This window comes from Scomber scombrus, chromosome 4, assembly GCF_963691925.1.
Source record: "Scomber scombrus chromosome 4, fScoSco1.1, whole genome shotgun sequence".
Taxonomy (NCBI): Eukaryota; Metazoa; Chordata; class Actinopteri; order Scombriformes; family Scombridae; genus Scomber; species Scomber scombrus.
This window is the reverse complement of record NC_084973.1, coordinates 19,342,567-19,359,717: the sequence shown is the minus strand read 5'-3', so window position 1 is coordinate 19,359,717 and position 17,151 is coordinate 19,342,567.

The following is a 17,151-nucleotide window of genomic DNA, read 5'->3' as shown; positions in this document are numbered from 1 at the left end:
ATATTATGATGATTAGGTTGGGTCCTCTCATCAGAACACTATAGCGCCATCCTGCCGCCTCACTGTCGCCCCCGCCATTGTCATGGAGACCATGTAAGTTATAGGATTGCATGTGTGTATGTGTGCGTGTGTTTGTGTGCTACCCAGGGCACAATAGGCAGACTGACACAGAGTCTGATAGGGGTGATGACCTCTCACAGCGGGATGCTCAAACTGTGGCTCCTTGCCTTCTCCTGTCCTCCTGGTCAAGGTTTTTCGCGTGCATTTGTGCGTATATGTGTGTGTGTGTGTGTGGGTGCATGGCTTACATCTGCATTAGGATAGATGTTTTTTTGTTTTGTCAGGGTCTATGTAGGTGTTTGTGTATACGGACTGGACATGCACACAGACAAGTAGGCGCATATATGCAACAATACAGAAATATAAATCACCAGGCTGTCCCTATGCAGGAGCAAGTCAATAATACAAACAAACACACACACACACACACACACACACACACACACACACACACACACACACACACACACACACACACACACACACACACATATACACTCACACAAACACTCACACAAACAAACGCACACACACAGTGATAGTATCAAGAAAAATTAATTACTACTGTGAATATTTTAATGGATGTTTTTGCTGGAGGCAATATCTAAGATAAAAGCTGGGAATCGTTTACACTGCAAAAGAAAGCACACATACACACACACACACAAGCGCTGACAAACACAGATCCAGTGGCTCAGAGTTGAGTGCATACTGTATGTGTGTACACTTCTCAAACTGCACATGTACATACTGTACATGCATGCATGTAATATATCCACTGTTTGCATCAGTCGAACATATTTGTTAACTTTGTGTGCCTGAGTTTGATATATTTAGTGCATGTGTACGTGCACGCTTTGCATCCATGTCTGCATATGTGTGTGTTTTTAAGGGTGACCCAACCATGGTGTCCCAGCAGACTCGTCACAAAGTCTGTCACCACCCAGTCACCATGGCACCCAACTTGGCCGAGACCCGACGGCGGCAGGGAGCACCTTGTCACCGTGGTAACACGTCTGGGATGTAGCCCCCCCTCTTTCGACAAATACACAGAGACGCATACACACACCACTCCGCTCTCTGAAGAACACATTTCATGTTAAAAATTATTATAACCATTGACTCTGATTGAGTCTGAGAGATATCGACAATGGAGACAAAAAAGTTCACTGTGTAATGAACTGATAACTTTAACCAGATGACGACTCATTTCAAACCAGTCTGACATATCCATTTATGCCAAATTAGCCATATTTCATAACACTTGCCCAGGCACATGTAATTGGTGTATGAACATGCAGTCTGCTTGCCTAGAATAGATACTTCCTGATATTTGGTGCCAATATCCAACATGTATTGATGCCAGTACAACCTGTGCTGTTTATTTTATTTACTTTATTTGTTAGGGACAATGCAAATTAACATAGTACAACTTCAGATTGTTACAAACGAGCTGCAATAACTGATGTTCTGCATATAGAGATTATAGCTATTGCTAGTTCCCATCTCCTGTCCCTAGTTAAGCTTTATAAGAACAGATATTAATATTACATACAAAACCAATAATGATAAAAAGGAAAAGAAAAAAGAAAATATTTAACCCGTCTTACATACGATTACAACACAGTCTTAGTACATCATAAAGTAATTAATTAAAAATGCTTCGCTTCATCCAACACTTTCAGTGTTGAGCCCATGTATTATGATAACAATGAATGCCACAGTCATAAGAAGTTCAAAAGGTGAAACACTGGCAGCTGCATCTATCATCATTTTTATATTACTTATATACATTTTTGAAGGGGACTGTTTGTTGAGTTGAAACATCTGTATCATAGTATAGTAGTATAATAGTGGTCCTTAGAATAGTCCTTCTCATTACATGCTGTGAAGGAATACCACTTTGAACACATGAACAAATGACAAGAGCATGCACATACCAAATGTAATAATAATCCATTGTCCCATAAGCCTTTCTGTGGCAGTTCTAGAGTCTTCCATTTTCTGGCATCGTCACAACATTAAGCATATATATCCTTCAAAATATTTCAATATCATATAGAGGAGAGTACCACCACGGACCAGATCAGAACCTATAAAGTTGCAAAAGCATACAAACATATGTGGCTGGACAATATGTTGTCCTGTGCTGCATTCTTTATGAGCATCAGGGGTACGTAGAAGTCATTGAGCATAGACTGGATGTCTAGCATATCCAATGGTCTGTAATTTTTGTTTTGTTTTGAGGAAACACTTTTTTGTCTAGTAGATAGTAAGTAGTAAACAGAGAGGACACAATGAAAGAGACAGGGGAATTAATTGCAACACAGATCCCAGGCTGGAATTGAACTGTAGATGTGGTCTTGTGGTTTGCATGCACCTTAACCTGAACTTAGACCAAAGAGAATTTCACAGGGGTACAACAAGTTGTATATAACTATTATTATTATGCCAGAACCGCTTAAGCCACAGGAGTGGGGTGTGCCACTAGCTGTTGCCCAGATGGCAGATTTGGTTTACATTTTGACCCAGTAGACTGGATCAAACATGGGACCAGAGTATCTAAAATATACAGTGTTGATAATATTGAACCAAAATAAGAAGCACATAAGGAAAAATTGGGTTAGGGTTAGGGTTAGGGTTAGGGTTAGGGTTCTAACAAATCCTACATGTTGAAAGACATCAGCTTCTTTTACTTTTCCAAGGGATCCACAAAGAAATACAGTATATTCAGCTGCAGTAATCTAAAATTAAATCATAATCTCATATTTCAGGAAACAAAAGTATTGTGCAGGTGTGGTTAGATTATTGATCATTATTCAAGTTTAGTTATGCGTAGCTGGTATATTACCATGATCTGTTAATTGACTTATTTTGTTCCAATAGATCATCAGTTTATGTATCTTATAGTTAAACATAATTTACATAACATTGACTTTGCTGTACACTTGTAAGTGGACAAAGATTAGTGCATGATTAATCTCTATACATGATTTTACTTTTACACACAAAGCTGGCCAGAAGGACTTTGGTCCATTTATCTAATTTACAGTATCTCAATGCATGAACAAAGACCAAATATAGAGAATTTGAAGACTGAAGTAATACAACATGTGTATAAAGTTGATTGAAATAGAAAAATACTGCTTGGATAACTCCAAATGTTTGCACACTTACATGTTAATATTAAAAGATTCAAATTCTCTATGATATCTGCTGTCAGATAAGTTGTCAAACCTTCATTTGCCTTCTTTTGATTGTCTGATTTTGGTTTCAGTCATCACTCATGTAACCTTTCTCCTTCTCTCTGCAGGCAAAGAGAAACAGCAGCGGGGGAGAATTCCCATGTTGCTGGAGGTGATGGCATGGCGCAGCCGAGACAAGCCACCAATCACAGAAAGACAATGACTGATCCTCCTGGCTGCTTTACAGAACATCAGTCAAACAAGGCTTTGTTAGCGCTGCATTCCTCTGTATTGTCCTCCTGTTTGCAGTCCTTAATCAGACGATGTTAATTTAATCTATGTCATAAATGAGACACCTTAAATTATTTCATGCATTCATATTTTGATGCTGTAAACTGCTCATAGGCTTCATCGTTTTAGCATCCTTTATTATGACTGTGTTTTTTTTTTTTTGCAATCGCTACTGAGAAGAAAAAAGCGAACTGCCCTTTGTTCATCAGTCCTTTTCTGTAGTAGCGGCGATCAGCGGTTGCAGTCAGCTTTGCAAAGGTCTGTCACATTATCACAGTATTTTAATTAAACTGAAGGAGACGTGCAGAAAGACAGGGGGACAATGACTGATCCCCAGGCTGTCTTACAGAACGTTGTTCAGGCCGAGCTTTGTTGGCACCACATGCCTTTACATTGTCCTCCTGTCCAGAATTGTATGAATCAAATGATGCCAATTATCTCTCTGTCATTTGGTCGTTTAATATTGTATGATTAATTATTCTGTTTTGTCAAGGATTAAAGTGGTATGGGAAAATTATAGTTTTGAGCCAAGCAATAACTATACTCTCAAATTATGAGCATTCGAGGTATTACTACAAAATTACACTCATTTTGCCTCAGTATTACTTATAGTTTTCTAGTTTTTTTAATTTTACAGGTGGAATGCAATAAAACATAGCTTTGGTTTGGCTTTGTTCACTGCAGCGTATGAAGACTCACCACCCAAACTTTATAAACCTTCAACAGCTTTTTGTCTGGAATTAGACTCTAACATTTGGAACATCTTATTGTCCTCTTTTATATAAACTTTTATTGGGAGTTTACTGCCAGTCTAATACACATTAAGGTTCACACTGTTTCACTCAAATTGCATATGCAGATGCACAAAAACATTGACAAAGAGCAGCAAAATTCTGAACTCATTTACAAAATCTAAAAAGGAGAAGCGAGATTTGAAAGGATGACAGTGAATAACTTGTTACGCTTTTCTTTTAGCTGGCAGACTGAGACGAGTGTGACAGTGTGTGTGTGTGTGTGTGTGTGTCCTGGCAAGCGGTTGAGACGACGGAGACGGGAATGTCAACACGGTATCAGCATCCCTGCTGGTGGACACCAGTTGGGGGTCTGTCTCCTCTGGGAGCCATTGCATCTAAATGTGTGTGTTTGATAAGGCGTATGAATGAGTGTGTGTGTGTTTGTGTGTGTATCTTGCCATATGTGTGTACATCATAAATATGTGTGTGTCTGTGTAAATGTTAAGGGCCAGTGTCTGGGCCTTTTTGAGGGCGGGGAGGGAGGTTAGCGTGGTGACAGCCTCAGCTGTGTTGAATTGTGGGAGAAAAAGAGCTGACGCGACGGGAGTTGATGTCTGACATGACCCCTCTCAGCAGGCACACCGCAGGGAGCTGGGAGCTGCCGCTGACTGAGTGTGTTTGTGTGTCTTGTGCGTGTGTGTGTGTGTGTGTGTGTGTGTAAGTGGGCAAGTGAAGGAGTGTGATGCATCGACTTACTTAAGTGAACCATAAAAAAGTTATATTAAAGTTTAAATAAAATTGAGTCAACTGCAAACCCTGATTTTTCTGAGACTTTATTTGTGAAACACCACCTTGACGGACGTGACACTGGACTTCTCCTGCTGTGTAACCAAATCTTCTCCGGTCCTTTCTCTCCTCAGCCCTCTTTTTTTCCCTCCCTCCATATCATATACTTTTCCTTGACCTTCTCGCTCTTTGTTGATGTCCCTGTGCTCCCTCCTTCCCTCTCCTTCTCCCTTCCTGAATTTCTCCTGAAGGTGCATTCAGGTTGGTAAAGTGATCTACATGTTGCTGCGCTACTGCTTTCTAGGCTCCCTGTTCTTTTCCCTCTTTCTTCATCCTATTTGCCCTCCACATTTTCTTGTCTCTTCCTCCTCATCTCTCCTTCTCTTGCCTTTCCATCTGTCCACCATCACCTCTCATCTCTATTTGCATGATCCTTCCATTCTTTCATCCCTCCCAATTCTCTACATCCCCCTGTCCCTACACACACACACACACACACACACACACACACACACACACACACACACACACACACACACACACACACACACACACCCCTCCATCCCTTTCTATTCACTGTCTCTCCTCTCTGGGTCCAGTGCTTTGCCATCAGTCTCTGATAAGTGCCCACAAAGCCCCCACTGTCTCGTGTGACCCTCTATTCTTCCCCCATCCCCTCTCTCTCTCCTGCTCTCCCCGTCCTGGAGCAGCCAAGCATGAGGTAAAGAGGAGGGGCCGTTTATCTTGTGCACACACCCCAACTCTCTTTACCTTTCCCTCCTCTTCTTTCTACACTTTGTTTCCACTCGATTTATGCTACTGTCACATTTGCTTATGTTGTTGAAGTATCTGTTGCTCTCTCTATTTCTCTGCTCTCTCATGTTTGTCTAACATCCCTCTGTTTATAGGGAAAACTCGCCCCTTGCTCTCACAATGGACACTGCTGCTTTTAATGTGGGACAATAGGACAGATCTGAAAGGTTAGCCAGCCCTTTGCACTGTATCCCCATGCTCTCTCCTCCCTCTACTGATCCAACTCTTTCTTCCCACTGCCACCTACACCTCCATATCACCTTTCTTCTCCACCCAAAAATTCTACTAAATTTCTTACTTTTGCTATTCTTGGTGCATTTCAGACAGTTTGACTTGAATTTTTTTTTTTCATGAAACATACCATAAGAGTGAGAGTCAGTTTAAATGTAACAAGCATAAAGAATAGCCACTATGAGACCAATTATACAAGTGCCTCATATCAAGCAGAATCCAACTCCAAGTAAATTGTAAAAATTATGTCCAAAAAGACTTTTAAAACCTTTTTGAAAAGCTAAACATTTCAATCACAACACAGCGTTTCCATATGATACAAAAAACCAAAAGGTTGTCCAGAAAAAAGTTTAACATGGCTCAACTGTTGCAGCTATGTGATGTAATTAAAGAGTGCACTACACTGACCAACGTAATAAATGGAAGCACATTCAAGGCAACATACTTTTTGTTTACAACTGCAACAATAAAACAATTGTCACTATATGATATTTTCCACTCTCAAGAGTTGTGAAATCCTACTTCATAATTAGTGTTATAAGCTGTGCATATCTGATAATCCTTCAAATCTATCTCATTTTACTGTCACAATTTCAGTGTCTCACTTGTTCCTGTATTATCACACCCCACTACTACAGCCATGTGTGGTTTTTAATGCACAAGTTTGGCATCTGTATCTTTAGATATCTTTAATTGGACATTTGAGGAAATACACTTAATAAATTAATTTCTTGCCAAAAGTTAGATGAGGAGATTGAAGCCACTGTTAAAAGTAGCCAATTTGTTAAGCATAAGCCTAGAAATTAAGAAACAACCATACTTTGGCACATATCCCTTGTAAAACTGCAACTTTTTGTATGGATTAAACAAACAAGATATAACCTGTTAATTTGTGAGCTTCAGAGGTGCTGTAGATAGATTTTGACATGAGAGTAATATCAATCTTCCAATCCAAATTTTGGAAAGAAAGCAAATAAAAGTGTTTCTCAAAATGATGAATTATTGCTTACCACCTTATTTAATAGTCTCTCTGCTCATTTACCAGTCTTCCCTTTTTCTTCCCCCTCCCTTTCACCCCATCCAATTCTATCAATCAGCAAGCTGGTCAGTCAGTCAGCCTATCTTGTCAACCACAGCTCTGAAAGTCTGAATAGTTCTAATGGGTCTTGTTAGCCACTTACCTACCTGTCCTGTTCTCTCTCTCTCCCTCTCCCTCTCTCTCTCTCTGAGTATGAATAGAATAACCCTAATGGTGCTTGTTTGCCACTCCACTGCTCTCCCTTATCCTCATATGCCGTTATCATTGCTGATCAGTGTACCTGGAGATAAGTCTCTGTGTGGGCGTGCAGTATCCTCTTCCTTCAGCTTTTATCAGTCCTGATCAGTGTACCCAGAGTTCTCAGTTAGAGACCCCGTCTGAGAAGGTCATGTTTTCATTCCCCCCAATCGGCTCGCTGACCGATAAGACAATTTGTCAGGTGGAAATCAGAGAGGCCTTTTCTTGGTTGTCTGGGGCGACAAACGGAGGAAGGAGATCAAGAGGTGGAGAAGAGAAAGAAGTAATATGAGGTGAAACAAGTGTAAGAGCAGAAAGAAAGAAATACATATGTTTTGATGGGTACAAGGAAAAACTACAACTGAGGACATGTTTTTGAACTGAAAAAGCTCTCGAAAGTTGGTATATTTGAAACTGTTGATTTCACATTGTAGTGTTAACATGGGGAACAACGTTTTTCAAAAAAACTAACTATAGTTATCAAATGTCTACTTCAATGCTAGCAGCTCTGTGAGGCTGTACTTGGCTGGCTATGAATCACAACAACAGTTTTACTCTTCTTTCACGTAAAGCTGCTTGCTTTGCTCCAGGTAATTTTGTCTTTACTGTCTGTCAGGTTTTATCTTCATCTAAAAATAGTAGCAGCCACTTTTACACACCTTTGGGTGTAATGTGTAAAATAGTGTGAACAGTGATAAAATTAACCTGTGATGGCAAGCAGTTTCAATGTAGGTTATTACAACTATTATGTATGAATATAGGATTCATTACAACAAGATTGAAGATGTGTTTTTTCTGCAGAACAGAGGCAATATTTCTTTTGGGTCAGAATTCTCTGTTTCCCCTCTGTGCCGCCACTCCAGGGAGCTGCTGAGACATATGTGGTTTCTTTCAGTCGTCTTTTTGCACTTCTGTCCATTCTTTATTAATGCAGGTGAAGTTTCTGTCAATTATTTTTCAAATAGAGGTACAAATATCTCTCAACTAAACCTGTATCTCACAAATAACCACAGTGTTCCCTGGGCCTTTAGATGTTTTCAAAGAGAAATGAAACAAAAAAAATATTGCATGTGGCAAAAAGTGTTACTTTTCAAGTGGTTACTTCTGGATCCTCTCATCAGTATTCACTCCCTCTCCCCCAAGCTTCCCACTCCAGTCCCTGCTAATCTAATCACCTCCTCTGCAGACTCACACAGAGCCTCCAATAGTCCAGCCATGGCCTCTTTAATCGACATGTTATTGCTCACAATCACATTTACAGCACAGAGGCAAATCTGCTCAGATGCGATTGTGTCAGCAGCTAATCCAATATGTCTCCGCTCACATTTCTTTTACTCTGTATCTTTCATCTTCAAAAACAAGGTGACAGTGTTTTAATTTTCATTCTTGGGTTACTCTCCATCAATTTAGCTCACGGTGTGTGCTGGAGTTTATGGAGCAGGACACATGTACGTGCTGGTTATTGTACAAGCTTTTATTTCTCTCCTGTGGGAAAATGAAGAGCTGGACTTTTATTTTAGATATGATTAAAATAGCAGCTTTCTGTTATTGTTTATTCACAGAGGCGGTGTCTATTGGATCATACTTGTGAAATCTTTTCTAGCTTGCCGGTTTGGTGCTGATTATTTTGCTTTGATAATTGATGTTGGTCAGAGGGGTCAGTGTAGAATAAAATGTTTTTCAGAAGGCAAAGACCCTGCTACGCTAGTTGTGGTGGGAAAGATAGACAAACTAAGCAGGCACAAAATGTAACCTGAACAGTGGGAATGTGATCAAAAGTGGTGGTCTTTATATATGAGATCATAAATCATTCGCCTCATTAACCCTGAATATAGTATATCTACAGTAGTATCCAGATTGCTACAAATTGCAGGGAATATATTTGCTGACACATGGACTGACAAGAGACAAGCACACAGCGTAACTTAACCAGCCACTATAACATGGAAGTATGTTAGGCTGGTTATTTTCTGCCCCTTGTCTCTTATAGTCTGACCAAAAGGACCCCAGCCCGGGATGTCCATTGTGCTGCCTCCAAGATTACTCAATCTCCCTGGGGTCCTGCCTCTCTCAGTCTCCACTCGTCACAACGTCCCACACACACAGGGACATCTGATCTCCAAATCTATCTCTTAAAACCCATAGTTTTTTTTTATCTCACGCATCTCCTTTTAACAAAAGTTGATACCAACAAACCATACATGCATATGTTTACTTTTTCCATTTCAATCTCTTATAACCCCAGTTGTTCCTAAGGGGAATATACATGAAAAGCTATTTTGGCAACCTGTGCAGTTGCTTAAAATACTTACTTTTGTGAACAAAGCTAAATATCTCCACATATGTTGTAGCCATACAGAAGGTGGACAAAAACAACAAAAAGTCTTTCTCTGAGAGTTTCTAATAGATAGCTTACTTTTTTAGGATTACTGTTTGGTCAGCAAGTGTGTGCGCAGACACAGAACAAGATACACATGCTGACGGACACTCACCTTGTCCTGGTCAGCAAAGTGGTTAGTCAGATGGCCAATGGACCATCCATGGAAGGTCCTGGGTGGACTCCCATTGGGTAAGAATGTGTTTGTGTGTGTATGTGTATGTGTGTGTGTATGTGTATGTGTATGTGTATGCGTATATATGTGTGTGTGTGTGTGTGTGTGTGTGTGTGTGTGTGTGTGTGTGTGTGTGTGTGTGTGTGTGTGTGTGTGTGTGTGACCCAACCCCAGGTCTCTGGGTCAGAGTTCCTGACACACACTCACACCCAGCGGGGCGACGAAATAATTAACTCTGACTGTGATTGACAGACAGTTCATCACACTGACACACACACAACCCCACAAACACACACACACACACACACACACACACACACACACACACACACACACACACACACACACACACACACACACACACACACACACACACACACACACACACACACACACACACACACACAACAGAGGGCATAACTTTCCCATAATCAGCAACGTTGACAAGACAGATGACCTGTGTACTTCATTGTGTCTCTCCCGGTAAAATACTTTTCTAAAATGAATGACTTAACCAAGTAAGTCAAATATCAAATCTAAAGAGAAAGGAAGGTTAGGAAGACTTTCAGTCCTTATGTACTGAGGGTGTGGTCAATACCAAAATCACTTATAGTTTATTTCTTCTGACAAAATGTTAATCTTGGAGTAGCCATCACTTACAGCTCTGGAGTATGCTCTGTTTTTAATAATTGTTTAGGCAAATATGAGTAATAACTTTATTTTTGTCAACAAAAAAAAGTTCTCATATTACATATGAAGCAATTGAATGACTCACAACCTCATCATTACCTACAAATGTCAGAAAATGTCTTCACACTCATTTTTGTAATTCATACATGTAATACATATCACAACACATCTGTTAATCATTGCTTAAATCTGTAATATCCATTACTAAAAATATGACACATCCTATCTAAACATAATACAAATGTATTCCAAAAAAGTAATTTTAATCATTTCATGTGACTATTGCCTATTGCGTTTAGAAGCAAGAAAATAACATTGAGTAAATTAAAGTGGTTTAAGAGAGAAAAAAAATAAGAGAGAAGAAAAGAGAGAGTATCTTGTTCTTAGAGGTACTGCAACACAGACAGCTCTGTTTCAGATAGCATGTTCACCTTTGAAGGGTGCACTTAAAAATGTGGGTGTGTGTGGGGTGGAGAGGAGAGAAGGCAGTAAAAGCGGGTCTGGGTGGGTGGATAGGGGGGTAACCTGTGGATATAAATGGTGTGCCTCCCCCTGCCTGCCCGTCCCCCCCATCCCCTTGATTCTGAGAGGCCGTTTTTCTCTATGGCCACAAAGGAAGAAGGGTCGGATTGCGCCGGCACATTCACCGGCCCACTTTGTTTTCAAATGGTTTTGTTTAGTTGTGACACTGTAGACACCCAACACCTTCCAAGAATCCGAACTCTTCTGTGGGGGAGTACAGAGGGCAGGTGGGTGGTGTGTGGGTGTGAGGGGAGAGGAAGGGTAAGGAGGTAGCAGAGGGCAGGTATGAAGGGACCAGAGAAGAGAGGATTTTTGGGGTTGGAATTTTCTTTATGGGAGCATCATCTCCCTCCTCTCTCATCTGTCCTCATGGTTTTCTGTCCTGACTCTTTCCTAAATGTTGAGTGTTTCATCTTTTGCCACCCCCGCCTGCTCTGGCTGCTGTGCTCCACCCTGTTCCATACTGCTTTCTCCCCTGTCTTCTCCTCCAGTGCTCCCTGTGCTCCCTTATGCCTTCAGGCATTCACACTGTTTAATCTTTTCTACCCCTGAGTGTTTAAACAGCTTAACACAGCAGGATCTGAACTGCTCAGCCTAGAGAAGGCTGATGCTTGACAGCTAATACTGGGCTAATTCTAGGCTTAGCCATCACTTTTACATGGCACTCTCTGCCAGTCTATTGATGTTTGTGACTCCCTACATCCACGAGAATGTGCATAAGTATGAGTATGACACATACTCATGCAAGCCATTCTACTCAAGTATGGAGAAGTGCTCTTCAAGATAACAAGTGTGGTTGATGTTAAAGGGGTTTATGATTGAGAACGCGTGGAGAGGTGGTGTACTCAGGACAAGTATTCAGAGATTTCTCAAGAGTCAATAATGAATATTTAAAAGTTATAATTTCTAGACATGCTTAAATAAAACATGTCAGTCAAAATCTGAACTATTCAAGAACTGTCAACAAACTTTTGCTACATATTTGCATAGATATTAAGTTTATGAATTACCTAAGTCTCTCATAAGAGGCCACCACCTGAAAGCTTTCATCATGCACACAAAAGAGGAGGTAGGAGCGATTTCCACTCTTTGACAATCAGTTTTTGGCTAGTTTGTCTGAATCCAACTGGCATCATGGGAAGCTACAGGATTTGAGTGGAGATGGATGGCAACACATACAACACACTAGTATGGATATTATGTGCATGGCTTGAAAACTCCTTTATTACTGAATATCCCCCTAAGCACTGCTGTCAGTCTAAATCATTTTGAGTTAGTCTAACAGGTTTTAAAATGAATACTCTAAGACTTGGCCTCATGTCTCATGACACTAGCTTGAAATGTTTCAACAATCCCTGCAAATGTAACATCCAGATCTGTTTTCTCCCATTGTGACTTTTTCTCTGCTGTTTATTTTATGATTATAGCATGCAAGATTTATTTTTTATTTCAAATAGCAGCACAAAATCAACAACAGAAGTTAAACGTTTGAGATGCAAAGGTTAGTCTGCAAAGTAATTTATATTTATATTTAAACATTCTGTATGTAGAAATACACAGGGACAGCCTTTGTAAATGCTTCTTGACATGCTTGACAAGGCAGCAGTACCTGAGCTCACAGGGGCCATGGAGTCAATTGCTACACATAGGCAGAGCTTTGAAGGGCAGGGGTGCGTGCTGTGCCGGGCTGGGGGTGGCACACACCCACACCCAAACACACACACAAACACACACACACACACGATCCATTCCACAACCATACGGACCATATCCCAAAGGGCGGATGGGGGAGCAACAGGCAGAAAATCCTAAATGCCATTTTTGCCAAGGGCAGCTGAGTTCACCTTCTATGCCATTTAGTGCATTTGCACTGAGTGTATGTGTGTTTGTGACTGAGAGTGAAATGCAAAAAGAAGGTGAAAGAGCTAAAAAGATAGAAAAAGATAGTGTGTGCATTTGAGAGAAAAATAATGAATAAAGAGACACGGGAAGAGAGCAAGGGAAAGACTATCTGCTGCATTAACCTTCCCCTCCACAGTGCCAGTATAGTCTTTTCTCCACTCCTCTTTCAGCAGGGAGGACCCAGGGGACAGTAATGCTAAGCCCGACTCCATTCTTTGACCAGAAACTTTGATTTCCTATTAGGTTCCTCCTGATGGGGACTGATGGGGAAAGGAGGGGAGCAGAGGAGAGAAAGGCAGGGAAGGATGGACATCGAGATGGAGGGCAGGAGGGAAAAGCAGGTGGTAGAAAAAAAGTGAGAAGTGGCCAAAAGTTAAGCAAGAAAGGAGGAGAAGAGTAGAGAGGGGCGGCAAAAACAGTAGATGCAGCAGTCCAATGCAGAGGAGGATAAGGGGGAAGACTGAGTAAGGATGAATAGGGAGGGCTGGCCTCACATCACATGTGGCTGTGGCTGGTCGTCAGCTGCGGGACACTGTCTGTCCCTGTCCTGTGTATCAAGGCCATTGTTAAGACTCAGCCCATTTAGTCTTGACCTTTCCTAGCTGGCAGACATACAGACTGAGAGGTAAAAAGGCACGCTGAGTAGCAGACAGGTTGGTGTAGAGACAGACATGACAAGTTTGTAGGGATACAGATAAAAGGGCCAGCAGAGCAAGAACAGAGAAGTAGAAATGGGAGTGCAGAATGACCAACAGGTTACAAAACAAGAAGCCTCGGTGGTATGAGGCTATTTCTCTCCATCGCATTTTTTGTAGATGGACTCCTTTCACTTCAGAACCAAAAACCATGCTGGCATGTGAACAGAAACAAAGGATAAGGCTGGCAGTATATTGCTCTTATTGTCAACAAGTCCCATGAGAAGAGCTGAACCAACAATGTGTCAGACCATCTCAAAATACATTCCAAATTCCCTACCCTGTCTGTGGCACTCAGCCCAGAGACAATTGTTCCTACTGAAGATTAAAATCTTTAAAAATGGGTCACAAATATATGTTGTTAAAAGAAAAATAGTTTCCTGAAACAGCTGGGTGCTGTGGCACATGTTACTTAGACATGGGACAGTATAGGTTGTGCAGACTCAAAACAGTGGAGCTCATTTATGTTTTTTTAATTGTTGTAGGTCAGTATTGGAGGTCTATGGCACTGATGAATAAGCTATAGGCTGTGGCTGCACAGACAATATTTGTTAGTAGGTTAAATGTTTGTTGGCATTGTTCTTTTCAATGGATTTGTTAACAACAAGAAAAATACAGAGTATACAGACTGTAACCTTATTCTTTATCGCTGAGAAGTAGACAGATGGCTACAGTATAGGAAAGTGGACAAATAAAATAACTGTTACTCTTTAACCCAATGGCAACCTCAAAAACGTCACCAATCACCAAGAACTCAAAGCATCCACAGTAATGTTTGCCTGAACCTGGTTTAGAATTGCACAAGAACACTGAAGAAGACTCATATTATTGTCATATACATAGGACACACATATGTGGCCTGCATTTTGTGTCACATTACATGACCTCCCATGAGGGCAATACAGGAACAAAACCCCTTTGCTTTACAGGGAGTGCAAGTTCAACTGTTGTTGTCTTACATCTCATACAGATTCTGCATAGTTGACCCCATTATGAAGACAAATGTAGAGTTTTTCTGGAAGACTAAAGACATATGGCTGCTTTAGGCTGACACGTGGCAACTTGAAAAACTTTCTTTGTGGGGAAAGATTCATCTGAAAAATATTTTAAAATACAAATAAAATTAGTTGACAGCTATTTCCTGATGATATATTTCACATTTACACAGAAAGCACCTTCCCAGACAGACCCTGTCGATGAAAAGCGCTCAACAACAACAACAACAACAACATTTATCTATGTTTTTATGATAAGTAGTTCCCATGTCATATGTGGGAAAGACGGATGAGACCGATTTTAAAGTTAGACTAGACAGAAAGATATGGAGACAGAGACATACAGAGAGAGACAAAAGAGAGCGGGAGAGAGGTAGTCGGAGGGAGAATGATTGATTGATGTGGTCAGTGAGGCGTCACTGATCTCCACGGGAGCATCCCCCCCAAATGAAGAGGATGCGGATTGGCCTTAATGGTGTGGAAACAGGCAGAGTGACGCACTAATCTGTGAGGAGGAAGATAAGGACAACCAAATCGGCTACAAACAAACAAAGTCAATGAGCACAGGAATTTCTCGCATTTGCAATAACAATTTATTGTAATTTCAGTTGTACTTTTAACTTACAGGTAATTTATTCTACTTTCTGAATGTATACTAAAAAGCTTGTATTTTCTCTCTTTTTTGAGGGAAACCCAACCCTTATTTTCACTAAAAGAAAGAGCCTAATATTTATCAATTGTAATGGCACTGAAATAAGTATTAATGCAATTACAGAGTATAATTAGTTTAAAAGTGAAAATAGAAAAAAAACAACAACTATATCTCTCTAAAAGAAATAGTGAGTTTAACAGGTGGAATATGAGACTGATCCCACAGTCAGTCAAACAACCATTGTTTATGTGTTTGTGTTACCCTGCAGAGAGGCTTGCTAATCCGTTACAGTGGTAGGAAATGTCTCACTTTATTAACTGTGTTATCCTGCTGGGATCTTGTGTCTCAGTAAGGGGGCTTTACTCATAGAGACGCCCTACAGGCATTACCAACCAAGAGACAACAAATATACTTAGAAATGGGGTGAGATAAAGACAATCTAAAGAAGTTTTCAAGAGGCAGACACAGGATCACATCTTACTCTCTTTTGAGCATTATATAATGCACTTAAATATTAGAAATGATGAAAAGTGATGTGATGATTTGGTCATATTGTCATAATTGCATTTTAAAAACAATATGTGGTGAAAGAAAACTTGAATGTAGTTTTTTCCCGATTTAGTTGAAATAATCCAGGCTAATCCAATTCCTTCACTGTAGTAAGTATTGTGCTGTTGTTTTAATCTAGCAGGGGGCTTGTTGCTCCTGAATGCAGCCTGCAGCTTTTGTTGTGAGTATAAACACCACTCGAGAAATACATGATAGCACCGCCGATTTGTAGAGTGGGAGTCCTCGGGACTCTGTTTTCTGAGGGCGCAGGCAACATGTAACCAAACATATCAGGCAACCTTAAAAATCAATTATTTTTGTGATATCATTTTAAATAACAACATACAGAACATATTTTAAACACCTGTAAACATATTTATTAAGTTCATGGCAATATTTTAATAAGTGTGTTAATTAGTTTTTAGTAGTAGTAATACTAACTGACTTTGTAAAGTTCTGAAAGATCAATTAATTAAACTGGCAATAAAAGTGTAAAATTGAACTTGTGGGAATTGTTTTTGTTCAAACTTTTCATGTAATCTGCAGAGGCTTAATATATTACGATGTAAATGTTACTACACAATTGAGATTCCAGTATAACTGGATTAAAAACTCACATAATAATTAATCTGGTGCCTGTAACATTTAATCCTATATTCATTATATGATTAATTTTAAATGGAGTTCAGCTCTTAGTAAAGCAGCAAAGAGTACAACAGAGCTAAAGGTTGAACACAGGTCAACCCAAAGTTTCAACGCATGAACATTTCACAAAAAATTATAAAGTAACTGTAATTCTGTATGTTTGTTGCATGCCGTTAACTATAGTTTACTTAAAAAAAAAACATCTTACATTTTATGACTTTAAATTCTGGGTGGTAAATTGATTGAATAATAACATGAACCAGTTGAACTTGTTGCCCTGGTTGTGGATTTGAAGTGAGACAGTTGAACACATCAACATTGGTATTGTTTAAAGCTTAATGCTGTAACATTGAACAGGAACGTTATCTGATATACCTGGCTGGTTTATGCAGTAGGCCAAAGGTGTGTGAGTACATGGCATGTTGACAAAAAGGGAGCCCAGACGGAGCTCATGTGAGTACATGCATGCATGTGTGTGTGGGGGTCCCTTTGCATTGTGTTTTTTGTCCCTGAGAAAGCACTTGTGCCACTCTCCATCTAAACTCCTGTGTCACTCTCAGTCACCAAATCTCA